Below are 19162 nucleotides of genomic sequence, written 5' to 3' on the forward strand. Positions count from 1 at the left end.
TACATTTAGAAGAATGACATTAGAACATTTCCTAACACCATACACAAAAATAAACTCAAAATGGATTAAAGACCTAAATATAAGGCCAGACACTATAAAACTCTTAGAGGAAAGCATAGGAAGAACACTCTTTGACATAAATCACAACAAGATCCTTTTTGACCCACCTCCTAGAGAAATGGATATAAAAACAAAAATAAACAAACGGGACCTAATGAAACTTAAAAGCTTTTGCACAGCAAAGGAAACCATAAACAAGACGAAAAGACAACCATCAGAATGGGAGAAAATATTTGCAAACAAATCAACGGACAAAGAATTAATCTCCAAAATATACAAGCAGCTTGTGCAGCTCAATCAAAACAACAAACAACCCAATCCAAAAATGGGTGGAAGACCTAAATAGACATTTCTCCAAAGAAGATACACAGATAGCCAACAAACACATGAAAGGGTGCTCAACATCATTAATCATTAGAGAAATGCAAATCAAAACCACAATGAGGTATTACCTCACACCGGTCAGAATGGCCATCAACAAAAAATCTACAAACAATAAGTGCTGGAGAGGGTGTGGAGAAAAGGGAACCCTCTTGCACTGTTGGTGGGAATATAAACTGATACAGCCACTCTGGAGAACAGTATGGAGGTTCCTTAAAAAACTAAAAATAGAACTACTATATGACCCAGCAATCCCACTATTGGGCATATACCCTGAGAAAACCATAATTCAAAAAGAGACATGTACCACAATGTTCTTGCAGCACTATTTACAGTAGCTAGGACATAGAAGCAACCTAAGTGTCCATCGACAGATGACTGGATAAAGAAGATATGGCACATATATACAATGGAATATTATTCAGCCATAAAAGGAAATGAAATTGAGTTATTTGTAGTGAGGTGGATGGACTTAAGGGTCTGTCGTACAGAGTGAAGTAAGTCAGAAAGAGAAAAACAAATACCGTATGCTAACAATATATATGGAAGCTAAAAAAATAAAAAAGGTTCTGAAGAAACTAGGGGCAGGACAGGAATAAAGGAATAAAGATGCAGACGTAGAGAATGGACTTGAGGACACAGGGAGGGGGAAGGGTAAGCTGGGACGAAGTGAGAGAGTGGCATGGACATATATACACTACCAAATGTAAAACAGATAGCTAGTGGGAAGCAGCCGCATAGCACAGGGAGATCAGCTCGGTGATTTGTGACCACCTAGAGGGGTGGGATAGGGAGGGTGGGAGGGAGAAGCAAGAGGGAGGAGACATGGGGATATATGTGTACGTATAGCTGATTCACTTTGTTATAAAGCAGAAACTAACACACCATTGTAAAGCAATTATACTCCAATAAAGATGTTTAAAAAAAAAGGGGGGGGAAAGGAAGGTGATGTCTCACACCATGTTGTACCCTGCCAAAAATCCTTCCAAAGCTTAAATCATCATTTGCTTTTTAAAGAAATACTGCATGGTTGCAATTATAACTTAACATTTTGTTAAACATGAGGTAAAATGCACTTATTTTTCACATTTTTTGTATGATTTTCAATATACAAATTTAATCTACCCTTTTTCCCCTGCTATTTACTATGAAATATTTGGTCCTCCTTCTACGTGGATTCACTTTCAGTGACCATTTCCCAGGAACAATTACCCTCCAATAATGAAAAATCTCTGTGTAGCCTGAGGAGTCTGAGACAGGTAGCTTGTCAATAGCATGAAATCCCTTTAAAGTTTCACGCTTTCTCTTAAAATTTCATAAAACTATTTTTATACTCTGTAATTGCTTCTGATAAATTACTCTCTGTTAAATTACTCACACTTCTCACTACAAGTCTTTATGAAAAGGATACTCTCAGAAAATGAGCCTTATTCATCCTGTGGTTTTACATCCCCCTGTGGCATGTTGCCTATTTCCCTCATGATGTATGAACTCCATTTGAAAAGCATGGCCATAAAGGATGATCAAAATTACTTTGGTTTTGACAATGTCCAGAGGGGAATGTTGTCATCAACTACTGTACCCCGTCATAGAAAAATCTCAAAAATTCTCCCTTAGAAGATCTAGCTTGGAGCAGTGCTTTCATCACTCAGCAAAGAAAACTAATTGTAAATGTACTCCTAAATTGCTAGATTGATTAATCTGATCTGTGGGATTATCCTAGGTGAGCCAATTCAATTTTGGAGGATAATATCTGCCCCAGATAGTAATTCTGTTTTAGAACAGCAGTAAGTCACCCAACATGGTAGGATTCCAGGACCCTTGGTCCCTTCAATTTATCTACTCCTAATCATGGCAAACAGAAAGCCTAACCCATCTTCAATTAGAGGAATCCTTCCCCTCCTATTTCTAAAGCAAAGATATTCATCCTTATGTAATCCCAGAGCAGATTATTGGGGTATATGTTTTTAAAGTTTTAAATTTAAAAGGTGGGGGAGGACAAAAGAGAAAAAAGAAATCAGAATGGTGTTGTGGTTTAGAATGTTCTAAATTGTTATTTGCTCTGATTCCTGAGGACTTTGATTCTCATGGTGGCGTCCAATGAAAGATTTATATGAACATTGACAACCGGGGATCTATCCTGTTCTTATGTGATCCATTTTCTGTCCATTGAGTCAAGGCCAATGAGAAGCTAGTGGAAACCTCAAACAACCTGACATTGGCTTTGACAGATTCCTTCACAACCACAGAGAGAAAATCAGCGATTCAAGTGAGTGGCTGGGCTTGAAAACCTCAGTTGCTCCCCAAGTAAACTATTCCCCAGGAAACACAAAACTATGATTTGCTAAGAAGAAAGAATGAACAATTTTACTGAATACAATTTATTTCATTTTACTGCTGTAACAGAAAGGATATTCCATATCATCAAATGCTGCAAAAAAAGTTGAGTAAGATGAAAGCTGAAAAGAACCTGTAGGGTCTCCGTTCAATTAGAGGAGAGTGTCTGAGCCCTGGATACTCACATGGGAGATGAAGCTTGAACTACTGTCAAGTTCCTCTCCCAAGCCTGCCTGAGACCATTGGGTATTTGAAGACTGGCTAAAGGGTGTGCTGGTCAATCATATCATAAAACAAATCCAGGTATCAAGCTGAAGGTGGTCTGGTTTAATGGAAAGGGGTTGAACCTTATGGTGATTCCACCACCTCTGGCTGTGTGGCCTTGGCAAAATCGTTCACCCTTTCTGTTTTCTCATTTGTAAAAGGAGGGTGATAACATCTGCTTTCCGGGCTGTCGTGAGGATTAGAAATCTTCCAGCCTTGTTTCTGTTAAAAGCATGGTAAAAGAAACTCTGATTTTCATCATGAGAAGACTATATTTCTAGACTACAGAAGTTTAGTTCCCAGAGAAATGTTTTCATTAAGCAATGTTTTAATGTCTTCATATCAATTGTTATTGAGGATTATCATAAGAAGTTATCATAAGAATTCTGCATAATGTCATTCATTCTGGGTCCTTGTGATTCTTTGCCTGGATAGGACAAATTGCTTTGAATTTGGCACTCAGAAAAGGTTTCCTATTTTTGTTTGCTTTTTATCAATGAGAATCACAGTGTTTTCATTTTCGTTTAGTTGCCAGGAAGCCTAGGGCTAAACTAAATACAATATAAGTCTTTGTTTTCCTCTTCCTCCCTATATGGTTTTGGGGGTTTCATTTCTATTTTAAGCCTCATTTTATATGTGTGTATTACCATTACTATTACTCCTACTATTACTCCTACTATTACTCCTACTATTACTCCTACTATTACTCCTACTACGGCTACTACTACTGCTTCTGCTGCTACTACTATGTAGCATATGGATAGTGACGATGTCAAATTTTACCTGAGCCCTCAGATCCTGGAAAGCAGTGAAAGTTAAGAAATCCCCCCATCTTTTGTGCTCCAGAAGATGGCTACTGAAAAGTACCACCCTTCCCCACATGACTAAGAAAGACTCCACGATGCCCTGGTTTACCTGTGACAAGGCCAGATACACACCCTCAAAATTCCCTTTCCTTGCCTCAAAAAAATTATCCAAAGAGCTTGTTCCCCCCCCAACCCCCCATCAATCAGAACAAAATGTTCATTACTGGAACTCCGGTTATGCTCCTCTCCCTCCTCCAGGACCCTGAACTTCGGCCCACCCTCCGCCAGCCAACTGTCCTGAGAATAGGCTGGCCTCAGGGTACAACATTCTCTGATCTGCTGTCCCCTAATTCAACCTTTTCAGCCATCCCACTTCCCTACCCCTGGTTCTTTCCAGCCTTGTTTACTCCCCTCTGGAAAGGAAAATTCTTTTTTTTTGCCCAACTCCTAAGATGCTTGCAAATCTCACAATGGACAATGTTCTTCTACCACAGCATTCCCTTCCCTTCCCCAACCTGGCAATACTCCTTCCTGAATAAAGTCCATCCTTACTAAGTCTGGATTTGTATTTTCTTTGAAAGTAGTCATTTGCATATAAAGAGTAGGCACACACTTAAATATACATACAAATAATCTCATTTAAGTTCCATGATAACCACACAATAAGGTCCGTTTTCTAACTACCAACTTCAGTTTAACAGTGAGGAAACAGAATCTCAAGGAATGACTGGCAGAGGGTTTCCCTGGTGGCGCAGTGGTTGGGAATCCTCCTGCCAATGCAGGGGACACGAGTTCGAGCCCCGGTCCGGGAAGATCACACATGCCGCAGAGCAACGAAGCCTGTGGGCCACAGCTGAGCCTGCACTCTAGAGCCCGCGGGCCACAACTACTGAGCCCACGGGCCACAACTACTGAGCCCACGTGCCACAACTACTGAAACCCGCACACCTAGAGTCCGTGCTCTGCAACAAGAGAAGCCAGCACAATGAGAAACCCGCGCACTGCAACGAAGACCCAATGCAGCCAAAACTAAATAAATAAAATTAATAAATTTATATTACAAAAAAAGAAATGACTGGCCAGTTGGTGAAGTAGAGACCTGAAGATCCTGCGTCTTGAAGTCCTGGCTTACTCTTGCTCCTCCATCACTGACCTTTCTTGGACGTGGACAAGCTGTACATAAAGCTGCACAGTCTTTCTGGCCTGTTACGCCCTGCCCAGATGTGATTACGCACATGCGTCATGATGCTTGGTGTGTGTTGGTTTGTTTCCCCAGGAGCACACGGCTGGCCTGGTGATTAAGGACATTCTGCCTGTGAAGACAGCGGATAATCCCATGCACGGAGACCCTCGTGGAGTAACCTCTCTCTACGTGCAAGAGTCATCGCTGGCCATCAGGTCGGATGTGTGACGGCAGTCTCGTTCTGCCTGGTTCCAAAAGCATTTGAGGTTGACCTTAGTTACTTCACCTAATCTCTCAACAACCTAATGAGGCAGGTGATTATCTCCATTGTCCAGATGAGAAAACTAGGGTTAATCCTTGGATGGCTCCGTCCGTGGTTCCAAAAATAATAGTTACTATATATCAGAGACAAGAAGAACACTGTGAATTATGTATTATTATCCCCATTTTTTTGAGGAAGAAATCAGAGAAGTTAAATAATTTAAATAATTTGCCCCAAATACTGCAGAGCCCCGTCTTTACTGGACTCTTCTGAGCTCTTCTTCTTTTCCTCCCCTCCTGCTCTTACTTCTGTTCTTTGTCTTTTTGTTTTTTTTAATAACCATTTTCCTGGGACATAGTTTAAAGATACCACAAGTTCTGCAAGGCTTGATAAGAAATACAGCAGAGCTCCTGCCCCAGTCGGTTCCTGCTTCAACTCCTTTTAACTGATTCTTTCCCTTCATATTGCTAAGTAGCGAGCTTACATCACTACTCCTAATTTTTCAGTGTTAGACATTTCTTAAAAACTTTTAATGTAGCCATCGCTTTATTCCCCATTATGGAAGTGGAAGATTTCTCTCTCTTTGGCCAAATCCTTCTGCCCTTTTTGCCACACACCCACACACGTTTCCTGCCGTTTCCCAGTGTAATTAGATCATGATTTTCGTTAGATCAACATTCAATATTTACCTTATTATGAATATATAAACACTATTCACAGCCAAGTGCTAAGTATAGAATGATTGTTTTCCTTTTCCTGCTAAATTTTTCTCTTGGAGATAAATATCACTTTGTTTTTGTTTGTTTAGTTGTTTCGTTCTATGTATTTGTCGCTAATTTAGTGACAAACTCTTCCCACATTGAGTGTTGCCTCTCAATCATCCCAAATGCTGAAACTCCTTAGGTATTTTATTCATCTCATTTTCTTGAAGAGATGATCCCGGAGCTTCTGGCTGGACCAGTCTGGACCGGGTGCTTCCCAGGCTGGCTGCAAAGCTGCTGACGTGGGTTCTCTCCTCACTATCTAACTGGGGCCTCCCTCCTCTCTCGTACAGGGTCCTCTTTGCCCTGGGTGCCATGTTTTCTTCCTTGGTCTACTCCCAGATTTTTGGTGGAGCATATGCTGCACAGTAGCTTCTTGAGGTGGAGCCTATGGGAGACAAAATTTGGAGACATAACAGAAAATATCTTCCTTCTACCCTCACACTTGATGGAGAGTTTAGTTGAGTAGAAAAATTCTAGGTTGGAAGTGGTTGCCCTTCTCTGTAGTCTCCTCATTTCCATTGTTGTCGGGAGGTCTACTGTCATTTTGATTCCTTTATATGAAACCCGCTTCTTTTCTCTGGAACCTTGTAAGATACTTTCTTTGTCCCTAACACACTGAAATTTCATCATGGTATACCTTTCTGTGTTTTGGTTTTTATAATTCATTGGTTGTTCTGGGCATTCAGTTAGCTCTTTCAGTGTGGAAACTCATGTCTTTAAGACTGGGGAAATTTCCTTGAATGATGCTTTTGATTATTTTTGACCTCCTTTTTCTCTATTCTCTGTTTTTAGAATTCCTGTAATTTGGAGGTTAGCGCTAATGAACACATCTTCTAATTTTCTTTTTTTCTTCTCTCCTAACTTTCCCCTCTACTTTCTGAGTAATTTCCTCAACTTATTTTTCAATCATCATAAGAAACTTTAAAAAATTTTCTTCTATCACATTTAATTTTCATAAGCTCTTTTTTTCTCTGAGAATTACTTTTTTTAGAGCATCCCATTCTTATCTTTTAGATACAATATCACATCTTTCTAAGAATATGAGTTTTCTTCTCCTTGCACAATCTGTTTTCTCCAAGATGTTTTTGTCTTCTGTTTGTTTGTTGGGCCTTTGCTTTTCGTGTTAAAGTTTCTTCAAATATCTAGTGCTTCTTGGCTGACTGCTTAGGACTGAATACTGAAAGGCTGCTTGGGGTGCTTATCTGTGCATGGGTAGGGCTTGTCAACTGTAGGTTTCACTGTAGGGTGATCTGGCTGGGACATTCCCTTGGGAAACTCTTGATGTCATCTGATAACATTTCTCAGAAAAACTTTATCGTGGTCTCCTGCCTGGAGAGTATTAGCCTGTCTTTCAACATTTAGGGGAAGAAGGCTGGTGGTCTCAACATTCAGTCTGTAAACTTGCACTTAATTCCCATGTGTTCATGTACTGCTAATAGCGCATGATACCCCCAGTCTAGAAACTGTTTTATCTCTTCTCCTCTAGAAAGGTCTGGTCTTTGCTAGGGATGGGAACGTGGAGTAGGGGAAAGGATCTGGGGCTTACGGCTTTTTGAGCAAACTTTTAATCTCCTTGTTTTCAGCGCTAACTTTGCCCCTCTCCCTTCTAGAAATATCTTATATCACTAATTCCTTAGTCTTTGGGGGTTCTGAGATATGATTTGGAGTTTTTGTGTGTGAGCTAGGATTTAACTTTCTCAGCCCTGCTTAGACAGTTTCCACTTACTAATATGGCATTTATTAAATGTGCTTTCTAGCCTCCAGAATTTTGTTGCTGTTGTCTCCTTTCCCACGTCTTTGTGGGTTTATACTTTCACACAATACATGGAACCCAGGGCCTGTGCTCTTCACCCAGGCTGCCCTTAATTTTCCCCAGTGTCTCCCTTGTCTGTCTTTTGGATCATCCTCTCCTCTGCCCCCAAACCTAGTGACTTTTTTGTTTTCATTCTCATCAGATTTTTTTCTTCTCCATGAGCCCTTCTCATGCACACACCTCCTGTCTCATCACTTTGGCTGGTTTCTTGCTCCCAGTGGGGTTTTCCAACATGTCTTGGGCTCAGAAGCCTAATATGTAGAAGTGGGGCTCGGCAGGGCTTCAGGAAGTCTCCCTCAGAGTACAATCCGAAAACCACTGCCCTGGAGCTGCAGTCTCACCCCTCCCTTACAGAGCAGACAGTCAAGAAGCCCCCTGCTCCAGGTCACGCAGTGGGTACATGGCAGAGCCCTGGGTTCCTGCTACTTCCCCATCCTGTTTCCACCACCAACACTCCTGACTCTGCCTCATCAGCTACAATCAGGTTTGACGTCCGCTTGCCTTGTCTTGTCGTGGGTACCCACACGTGCTTGAAGACCACTGCCGTTCTCCTGTGGTCTTGTCTCCCACCACCTGGCGACTGAGAAACTGATCTCTGCGGGGAGAGCCCTTGCAGCAGACCATCACCCTCCTCTTTGGGGGTGATTGGTCTATGGAACCAGCCAGAATCCCTACCTTTGCTCCCAGGAAACACCTTCTCCTGGTCTGAGCGCCCCACCGGTCTCCTCTCCCCAGCTACCCCCTGTCCTTTAGCAGATCCTGTTAATTCCCTTCACTGACAGTAGGGATGAGGCACAGAGGGGCAGGGGGAAAGGGATCTGACACTTAGCTCTACTTAGCTCTTAGCTTTCTACACATGACTTCATTTATTCCTCACTCTGATCCCCATTTTATATTATGAGAAACCAAAGCCCAGAAAGGCTTATGAAGAGAATGTTCCTAAGTGCTGTCAGATCATACAGCCAGAAAATGCTGGAACTGGAATTACTCTCATCCCTATTTCAGAACAAGTGAGACTGGATAAAGAGGATCCCAGGAGTGAGCAGGAGGGAAGCTTCTGATGCGGACGCTCAGAGGGTACCTGGAAAAAGTGGAATGGTGAAGACGGTAATGGAACCAGACCATAGCAGGCTGGATGGACATTGTAAGTCTGAGTGCTGTGAATTGTGGGGAAAGTGCTGTGAGTTGTGGGGAGATGCTCAGGCATTGGGATCAGTGCTGGGGGCTTCTACTGACATAATTACCTGAGCACCTAATGCCTAGCAGAGCCCCCAGATCTCTTTGCTGTCCTTGGGTGCTGGGCAGAGGCTCTGGAGCTAGGACTTATCATGGGCAGCCCTGGCAGCTGAGGGCTCAGTGTCAGCGGAACCCAGGAGCAAGGAAGAGGGCGGGCTTCCCAGGTGGGCTGGGGCCTCCACAGAGTAGACAGCTGTGGCCTCCAAAAGGCAGCCGCTCCAAAGGCTGCATTGTTCTCTTTTTCTTCCTCTGGGACTCCAGGATCAGGATGAGGGAAAGGGGCATTTGGGCAGGAACCTGGTTTACATTTCAGATAGAGAGTCTAATTGATTCGGACCTGCGCCTCTTCACTTTTCATTACCCCCAGGAGCCACTGAGTTCCTTTTATGTTCCAGGAGACCCAGACCTCGCCCTCACCAGTAAGACTCTGGGTTAACCCATTCCTGGCCCTCGGATGTATGTGTCCCCAGGCCAGCGTTTGCTGGCAGAGGAGGGGGTGGTGGGGAGAAGTCCCTGGCATCCGCAAGTTACAGAATCAACACCCATTCCGTTCCTACACTGCAGGCTCTCTCCTTCCTCATGGGCACATCCCTGCTGCCTTCTGGCCTGGATTCCCCTTGATTCCCACCACCTCCATCCCTTGCTCCTAGACTGGACAGGTGCTTAAAGAAGGCCACCTCCTGGGCAGTTTGAAGGTCAGGGCTCTTATTTTCCTGTGTGTGATTTTGTGCAGGGTCATTTAATTTTTTTGTCCTGCATGTTCCTTATCTGCAGACTATGAGCATTGGGCCTTTTCCTTTCTGTGTATATTCATTTTTTTTTAAAACAAAAGCAATATATGCCTCTGGTAAAAAATTTTTTAAAAATATGTACATATATAGAGGTCATCCTATTAACAGTTTGGTGTAAAGTTTTTCAAACTTTTTATTTATTTTTTAATTTTTATAGGAGTATAGAAGATCTACAATGTTGTGTTAGTTTCTGCTGTACAGCAAAGTGAAATCAGATATACATATACATACCTCCACTCTTTTTTAGATTCTTTTCCTATATAGGTCATTACAGAGTATTGAGTAGAGTTCCCTGTGCTATACAGTAGGTCCTTATTAGTTGTCTATTTTATATATATTGGTGTGTATACGTCAATCCCAGTCTCCCAATTTATCTCTCCCCTTACCTTTCAAGCTTTTAAAAAGTGAACTTTAAATACTTAAATATATATAGATATATAGGGTTTTATTTTGCTTTGTTTTACATAAATAATACTATACAGGCAGCTCTGAAACGTGTTTTACTTAATATATTAAGGATATTTTCCATCTAAAGATATACAGTTCTTCAATCTTTTTAACAGCTGCATAGGATTCCATAAGAGGTACCACAATTTATTCACCTATTTCCCTATCGATAGACAACAGAATGTGTCTAAATGCTGTAATGAACTTGCTTTGTAGTAGACTCAGTGTGGGGTGATTGCTTAGCTCGGGGTTCACATGGAGGCCACGTATGTGATCACCCTCTGTCTTGGGGAGCCGTTTCCTCCTTCTGCATCCTTTAACCTGTAGCCCAAATACGCACAGGGTCATGCTGTTTCCAGGGCCACCATCATGGGTGCTAGGGTGGTGAGCACCCCTCAAGCTGGACCACTGTGGAGTCCGTTCCCAAAATCCTTCCCACCAACCTGATCCAGGAGAGAGAAGCCCTGTTTTCTTTCTGGTTAGGAAGCTGGGATGACAAAACCCAGGAGCTGCCAGAAGGTCTGAGTGAATGAAGCCACCACACAGAACAGTAGAAATTAGGGACACATCCTTTCTTTTTAATCAAAGGTCTAGATCATTTCTAAGGTCCCTCCGCCCCTCCCATTCTGTGACTCTGGGAGGGGGGCTTTGGAGGGGATGCCAGAGCTCCTCCCGGGCTTCCTTTCTGCTGCATCAAAGTCTCCTTCGTGTGACCCCTAGCTGGCAGCCCCCGAAGCCTTGGTAGGCCAGGGGTCTGCCTGGGAAAGCCCTCTCCTCTGTCCTTGTCTCTTGCGTCTTCCCACTGTAGTCTCCAGTGTCTGCTCACTGGAATGACATCTGTAACACAAGAACTGACTCCTTTGTGAGGCATCGCTTGAAAACTATCACCAGTTGCTTACATCTCAGTGTGGCTTTCAGGTCTTTTCATAAGAACAAGTAGAAGGCAGGGATATCAAGAGAACGCCAGCCATATTCAATCAGTCGACGAACATTTACTAAGTGCCCCCAGTACTCCGAGCACTGGGGATAGAAAGTTTCCGAGTTCCTGGTCCCCCCATGGTGGGCTACTTTAGCTCCTGGCTCCCTGACATCTTCTCCATCTCCACTCCTGACAACATCTGAGGCAACTGGAACATCCGTGTGAGCATGCCATCTAATAGCCTTAAACCTCTTGTTTCCAGAAGCTTCTGCTTCCTCCGTTCCTCCGTCCCTTCCTGCATAGGGTTCTTCTAAGGATCAAATGATCTAGTGTGTATAAATGTGCTTTGTGAACGGTAAAGCACTGCACTGCTAACACCCAGGAAAAGAGGAAGTGCAGGGAGCATGGAGGAGGTGGGAGGGGAGGGGGCAGCGGATAACTGGGAGGGCAGAGAAGGGCAGGCCCAGAGGACCGCACACTGGTAGAACTGGGCTGGGGAGGGGAGGTGACGAGCTTCGGAATGCAGAAAGCATTCAGCCGTCATCCCAGGAGGCAGACCCACCAATCCCAACATTATCCATCTCCCTGGAGGGGGTGGCCTCCGGAGGTTTCTGTGACCCGTCTCCAGCAGCAGCTGCCGAGGCCTGGCAGCCTCTGCCATGGGACATCCGTCTGCCTGTCTGTGCATCCGTCTCTCCGCAGCCCTGAGGAGCAGGCAGGAGGCTCAGCCGAGCTCCCTTCCCTCCCTCTGCCTGTTTCTCAAATTTCCCGAGATGGACAGAGAGGGACAAGGAGATGCCGGCAACTGGGAGCATCGTTGGGGGGTGGGGTGTATGGATTTGGACTTCCTACTCCCCACCCCACGACCACCGCCAGGGCCACAGCAGGGCAGGCGGGGCCAGACAGCTTGGGGATGCGTGGCTCCCCCAAGGCAGGGCTGGGATATCAAAGCTGGAAGCGCGGGGGCATGTCAGCCAGCTTTGTGAGCCCGCTCCCATCACGGCATGAAAGCCCGGCTGTACAAACTGCATTCGCTGCGCTCCCAACCTGCATTCCCGATTGGTCACAGCCTGGCCCCAGCTGCATTCTTGGGACAGAGGAGGCAGAGGGGCCTGGCCTCTTTGTTCTTCCCAAATCAGGACTGGAACCATGACAGGCTGATCGCATTACCCAGCTGAGGTCAGCCTGGCAAGGATGACCCCTTCCCGCGCCTCCCCCACCTCACCAGACAGCAGTGCCCACCCTGCACCGCCTAGCTCCCTTACCTGGATCCTTACAACAGGCTCCAGTGGGCCCTAGCTGAGGAAGGAAAATCTCCCAAACCACAGCTCTGCTGTCTCCATCCAAGGTCAGATGCTGGGAGCGGTGCCCAGACCCTCATTCCAGGCCTTGTCCAATTTCAGGCCACCTCCAAGGGCTGCAGCTGCTCTGGGTGGGCCCAACTGCCCTGTTTGTTGTTGGACCTCTCAGAACCCACGTGTACCTAAGTGGCATTTAAGACCTGGACTCAGTATCAGAACAAACCCAAGTTTCAGAGTTATCATAGATTAGAAGCTATTCTGTCATAAGCCCCATTTGAACCACTGCCCACTTTGCCTGGGTAAAGCCTTCCACCTCCTCTCCTGTCCTATGCTTGGTTACAAAAACGCAAGCTTTGACATCTGGCTTGCCTGGTATGACATCCTGGCTCTGCCAGTTACTTGCTGTGTGACCTCGGATGATTTACTTACCTTCTCTGGGTCTCAGTTTCCTCCTTTGTAAAACTAGATAACTGTGAAGATGTAAAAAGATGTCGTAGGGTAGGTTTCTGGCATGCTGTAGACACACGACCAATGTTACTTTTCCTGCTCTCTTCCTTCTCTCTGGAATGCGTGGTCTCAAGCAGAGTCTTCACAAAGTAGCTAATACCCTTTCTTCCTTTCTCTGAATTCCTAAAGCCCCAAGGGTGAGGGCCACGCTCTCTGGAGATGGCTAGACACAACTTACCCTGCGTTGTTCTGAATAGTTTTCTATGTCAGTCTGTGTCTCCCTAGGAAGCTTGTTGGCATTCCAGGCAAGACCTTTTACTCTGTTATTTGTTTAACAAATATGCATTGGACAGAACTGCACAGGCCACTGGGGATTCAGCAGTGCGGAAGGCAGTCAAGTTTCCTGCTCTCACAAAGCTCCTGGTGGAGAGGACAGCCAGGCCGCAATCCATCACATGAGGAGTTGCAATAAGTTTTCACCGGATGCAATGGGTGCTGTGATGGGAAAGTATAGGCCATCGTGAGAACACAACAGGGAACTCTGGGGCTTTGGGAAGCCTCCTCTGAGTAAATGACATTTAAGCTGAGATCTGAAACACGACAGGGACAAGTGGGAGGAAAACAGTCCGGGTTGAGGAAACAAGGGCAGCTGTGAGACGGGAATTTGCAGCCCCATAAGGAACCTGGATTGTGTTCTAAGTGAAATTAGAAGCCGTGGTGAGGTTTTGAGTAGAGGAATGGCATAATCCAGTGTCACTAGGTAGAGAAAAGAAAGGAGGTGGGGTGGAGGGTGGTGGCCAGAATGGAAAATGGTGGGATTTGATAGGCTCCCGGAGCAGCAGTCTAGGCTGGAGGTGCAATATCTTTTCTAATCTTCACAGTTACCCTAGTTTTACAAATGAAGAGGCTCAGAGAAGTTAAGTAAGTCATCCAAAGTCACACAGCAAGTAAGTGGTAGAGCCAGAATTCAAACAAGGCAGGCCAGATGTCAAAGCTTGTGTTTTTGTAACCAGGAGTAGGACAGAAGGGGAAATGGTAAGACTTCACTCCCAGGCAAAGTGGGCAGTAGTTTAAGAGGAAGGACTGGTGGCCTGGCTTGATAGGGACAGTGGAGACAGAAAGAGGCAGACAGGCCCATAGAGACTACTCCACGGAAGCCCCGTTTATAACTGGGGGCCTGGTGGGCCTGGGAGGACCATGCATTGTCCTGTTGTGAGTTACACAGGCTATGTGAACACCCTTGGAATGGCCCACCCATCATGACTGATGGGGTATTTTCAGAGATTTTTCATCACCAAGGACTCCTTTTATTGTTCCCGTTCTCACCCCATGAACTGTTTTGAAGGATTTTTTATCCACTAAACAAACTGAATTCATTAAGTTACTAATTTGCTTTACTGTCTCGTGTTCTGATAAGCAGGCCTACATAACTGTTGATCCAAGCTTCTGATTGCTGGACATAACTACTGTTGACACATTGAGATGATGCAATTTCAGCCAAAGTAAAGAAATGTGATGTCTTAGTTAGTCTGAGCAACAATTTTATTCATTTTTCCCAATGAATTTTATTGAGCACATATGAATAAACCATAGCCCTTGCCCTCAGGAAGATTTAAGTCTTGCAGGTGATACAGAAAAGGAAAAAGCCAATTATGATAAAGTATGACAATGTTATGTTCTAGGTAAGCACAGGGTTGGATGGGAGACTCGGGAGACACCGAACGCAACCTTGGGAGGTTTCAAGGCCTGAATGTTTGTGTCCCCAGATGCATATGTTGAAACCCTACACACACACCCCACCATGTGGAGGTATTTGGAGGTCATGAGGGTTGGATGAGGTCATGAGGGTGGGGCCCCCATGATGGGATCAGTGCCCTTATAAGAAGAGACAAAGAGAGCTCTCTCTCCACGTGCACTGGAGAAAGGCCATGTGAGGACATAGCATGAAGGTGGCCATCAATAAGCCAGGAGGAAAGCCCTCACCAGGGACCAAATTGACCAGCACCTTTATCTTGGACTTCCAGCCTCCAGAACGGTGAGAAATAAGTTTCTATTGATTAAGCAGCCCAGTCTATGGTATTTGGTTATGGCAACCGAGCAGACTAACACAGGAGGCAAGGTGGATAATTTCCTTCGTCCCTCCAAATCCACTCTACTCCTGGGTCACCCTGCCCCAGACCTCAAGGCCTGACTTAGGACTCTATCAGAGGGGTTCCTCTGCCGTCCAGCTTCCAGGTGGGTTTTGCCAATGGGAGGCCCTGGCTGAGGAGGGTGTCAGTTCCCTCTCTGATCAGCCGCCGTGGACCCTCTCCTGAAGGCCACAGAACTTGCCAGGCAGCCCCTTCTATCACTTCCAGTCTCGCGGGGGTCCAGTCACTGCCCCTTTCCCTTGTCCCTTTAGGCCTCAGGTGGCTGAGGGCTCGAGATGCCGTTGTTAGTGTCCCTTAATACTGCCAAGAGCTTTCTTTTTTTAACATATACATGTATCTATTCCTTTACAAATTCTTTTCCCATTTAGGTAATTACAGAATATTGAGCAGCATTCCGTGTGCTATACAGTAGGTCCTTGTTGGTTATCTATTTTAAATATAGCAGTGTGTACATGTCAATCCCAAACTCCCAATCTATCCATCCCCCTAACCCATTCCCCCTGGTAACCGTAAGTTTGTTCTCTATGTCCGTGAATCTGTTTCTGGTTTGTAAATAAGTTCATTTGTATCGTTTTTTTTTTTTAGATTCCACATATAAGCGATATCATATTATATCTGCCAATAGCTTTTTCAATAATCCCTTCTTAAACTCTCAATTACCCGTCTGCAGTGAGCCATCGGTTCCTGCTGGGAATCTGACATGTAAAAGGTCAGGAAAGCTTCCCAGAGGAATGACGTTTAAGCTGGTATCTGAAGGGTGAGCAAGAGTCAATCTTACTATAGAAAATATATGATTTTTATGAGATGTTCCTATAAACACTAAAATAACTCCCCAACCTCCAAAACTGCCTCCAGGGACCCCTGGGGAATTGGCGTGACCAGGTCGGGAATCCCTGGCCTGGAACCTAACGAGGCTGCACAGACCCCAGGGCGGGTAACGTGGGAAGAGAAAAAGTTGGGGGCTGCACCCAGCGGGAGTGGTACTGTGTCCCTCCCCTCGGGGACTCTCCTGGGACTCCTGTCCTCTCAGAGAGCTGCTGGGATGCTGGTGGAAATGATGCCTTGGGGAGGGACGCCCCCCCACCAACCCCCCCATCCCCTCCGTGGTCCATCAGGCTGAGGGGGACGGCTGCCGGAAAGATCAGGTTTCAGGACAAACAGGCCTGCTTCCTCCTGCCTGGCAATCGTGGGTGTCGAGACTCCTGCCCAGGGCCCACGCCATCCCAACCCCTCTGGCCCGGCTGTGGGTCTGTCCCGCTCCTCCCTCCCCGCCCCCCAGCCCCGAGTCCACTCCCTCTCCCATTCCCTGTCGCCGCCAATTCCACAATTCCTGTTCATGCTCTTCAGAATCGGGTCTTCCCACCGGCTGAATTCAGCACCTGCTCATGCCTCCCCCTCCCCCAGCTTCCGTCTGAGATCTCACGCTGACCTCACCTCGTGTGTCTTTGTGGAGAACACACCACTTACTCCTGTCCCTGGGCTTTGCCAGGTCCCATCCTCCACCTCCTGATTCCTGCCACCTCTGGAGGTCAGCCGTCTCCCCTGCCTTGAGGAGGCCCACAGCCTCCAGACCATCAGTTGCCATCTGTGCCCTTGGATGAGGAGCTTAAGGCTACCTCATACTATTATTTAAATAATAACACAGCCACTATTTATTTCTGCACGTGGCACTTTGTGATGAGCCACGCTCCAAAATCACCCCATCAGGCAGGTGTTGTCATTGCAGTAGCTGAGAACTTGGGTAACTTTCCAGGCTGGGAAGCAGTAGAGGGAAGACTCAAGCCCAGATTCCTCTGTCTTAAAGCCCTGGATCTTGCCACTCTCTGCATCGCCTTGCCACGTCTCCCCAGCAGAGTGTAGTTCTCTGTGGATAGAGACCGTATCGTGCAGTGCTCCTGTATCCCGTGCCCTGGCAGCCCCGGGCGCAAACCGTGCCCGCCGCTGAGCAAGTACGATGACCATTTAATACTTAAGGCACGTCATGCCAGTGCAGTCTTCTACACAGTCTTCTACAGTCTTCTGCACAGAAACTTCTACAGTCTTCCCGCCTCACCCAGGATACAAACCACCGTCTCTTTGATGGCCTGCAAGGCCCTATGTGATCTGCTACACACACGCACACACACACACGCACACACACTCTGCCCCTTACCTACTCAGGCTCCTTGCCCTTCCTCAATGTTCCAAACATGGCCCAGAGTCCCTCCATGAACAGCTGGCAGAGCCAGCCCCAGGACTCCTGGCTCCATCACTGTGGGAGGCTGCCTCCCAACCGCCCCGTCACAGCCTTATTGGTTGCCAGAGCTGAGGGAGCTGCACCATGTCTCTGGCAGCTCAGTTTCCCACTCAGCATTCCGGGACCTGCGGGCCCTCCTACTCCTGCTGCTGGAGTTGTGAAGGCCTCCAGTCTGGCCCCTGCCTCTTTCTTGTACTATGCCACCCCTCCCCCTTCCTCCCCGACCCCCAAATACCAGGTGCCCTAACCTCCAGCGGCACATGCCACCCCAGCGTGCACCAGGACCCCTCCCTGCCGGGCTTTGCTGGCTCTGTCCCCACTGCCCAAACGGTCCTCCCAATTCTGGCCTATCCAAATCCTCGGGGTCCTGTTCAAATCATTCCTCATCCCTGAGCTTTCCCAGTCTTCCCTCAGGCCCTTTAGACTCAAATAGCAACTAGTCTCTTCCCTCTGCTGGTCCCCAGGGTGTCGTGATTATCTGCCTCCGCTACCGAGGCCCCTGTGCACTTTCTTACATACATGTCAGTCTCCACCCGTGCACCTGAGCGCCTACAAGGCAGAGCAAGGCCCTTGAACGTGCTGTGCTGTCGCCCAATTCATACACATGGATTTTAAAGAATTACATTGAGTTCTCTGAGGGGAAACTGAGGTCAAGAAGGGGAAGGAGTTGATCCTGGCTATGAAGCAAAGTCCCCTGGTGGTCTATCCCCACCAGGGCTGCCGGGAACACACAGGACTCTGGGAAGTTGTAATTTCTAAGGAACAGAAATGTAAATGTGTAGTACAGGTGTGGTGGGCAGAACTTTAAGATGGCCCCATGACTTTGTCTCTTGGTGTCTCTCGTGGGATTATTCCGTGCTGTGCTGTAAAAGAGAGATTACCTAGACTAGCCCAAAATAATCACCATGGGCCCTTTAAAAGCAAAGAATTTTCTCCAGCTGGTGACAGAAGGGAAGTCAGAGATTTGAAGCATGAGGATTCCATAATCGTGTGCTGGCTTGAAGATGGCAGGGACACATGACAAGGAACGTGGATGGCCCCTAGGAGCTGAGAGCATTCCCCTAGCAAGGAAACCGGATCCTCAGTCCCACAACCACAAGGAATGGAATTCATCCAGCAACTTAAATGAGGAGGAGCGGATACATCCCAGAGCTTCCAGAAAGGAACGCAGCCCGGTCGACACCCTGACTGCAGCCTGTGAGACTCTAGACAGAGGACTCATGTGAGTCACACGGGGCTGAGTTCCGACCCACAGAACTTGGAGCTAATGAATTTGTATTGTTTAAGCTGCTACCTTTGTTACATAGCAATAGAAAAACAATAAAACAAGCATGTCCCAAATATTGCATGGGACATACTTACACTAAAAAATTATTCATTGTTGAATAATTATTCATTATTCAACAAAAAAAATTATTCATTGTTGACCTGTAAATCAATTTTAACTGGGTCTTCCATAATTTTGTTTGCTAAACCCTAAAATCCAGGTAGGTCACAAGGACAGACTATTTAGAGCTGGGCCAAGGAGCCACTCAAGATTCCTCAGCTGGCACAGAGCTCCACAGTCTCGAAGTGGTCTGCATACTCCTTACCACCAGGGCAAAAGGAGAGGTTTCTAGTTAACAACCTCCCTCTAAAGCAATGGTTCCTAACCTGGAGTCTAGACCCCTGAGGTATCCACGGACAGAATTCTGGGGGCCTGGGAACATGATGGGGGGATAAAAAAGTCACATCTTTATTTTCACTGCTCTCTAACTGAAACGTA

The 19162-nt window shown here is 46.2% G+C and overlaps 1 long non-coding RNA gene across 1 annotated transcript; it reads right to left on the reverse strand.

The window, feature by feature from the left end:
* Nucleotides 1-4796: 4796 nt before the first annotated feature.
* Nucleotides 4797-17536, reverse strand: LOC309604994. The gene is made up of 4 exons (XR_014231203.1): nucleotides 17314-17536; nucleotides 12994-13506; nucleotides 12529-12746; nucleotides 4797-11967 (listed from the first exon to the last, which is right to left on the reverse strand). It is a non-coding gene; the product is annotated as an uncharacterized lncRNA (long non-coding RNA).
* Between the last annotated feature and the right edge of the window lie 1626 nt (nucleotides 17537-19162).

The sequence above is a fragment of the Balaenoptera borealis genome, assembly GCF_965194805.1.
Source record: "Balaenoptera borealis genome assembly, chromosome: 11".
Classification (NCBI taxonomy): domain Eukaryota; kingdom Metazoa; phylum Chordata; class Mammalia; order Artiodactyla; family Balaenopteridae; genus Balaenoptera; species Balaenoptera borealis.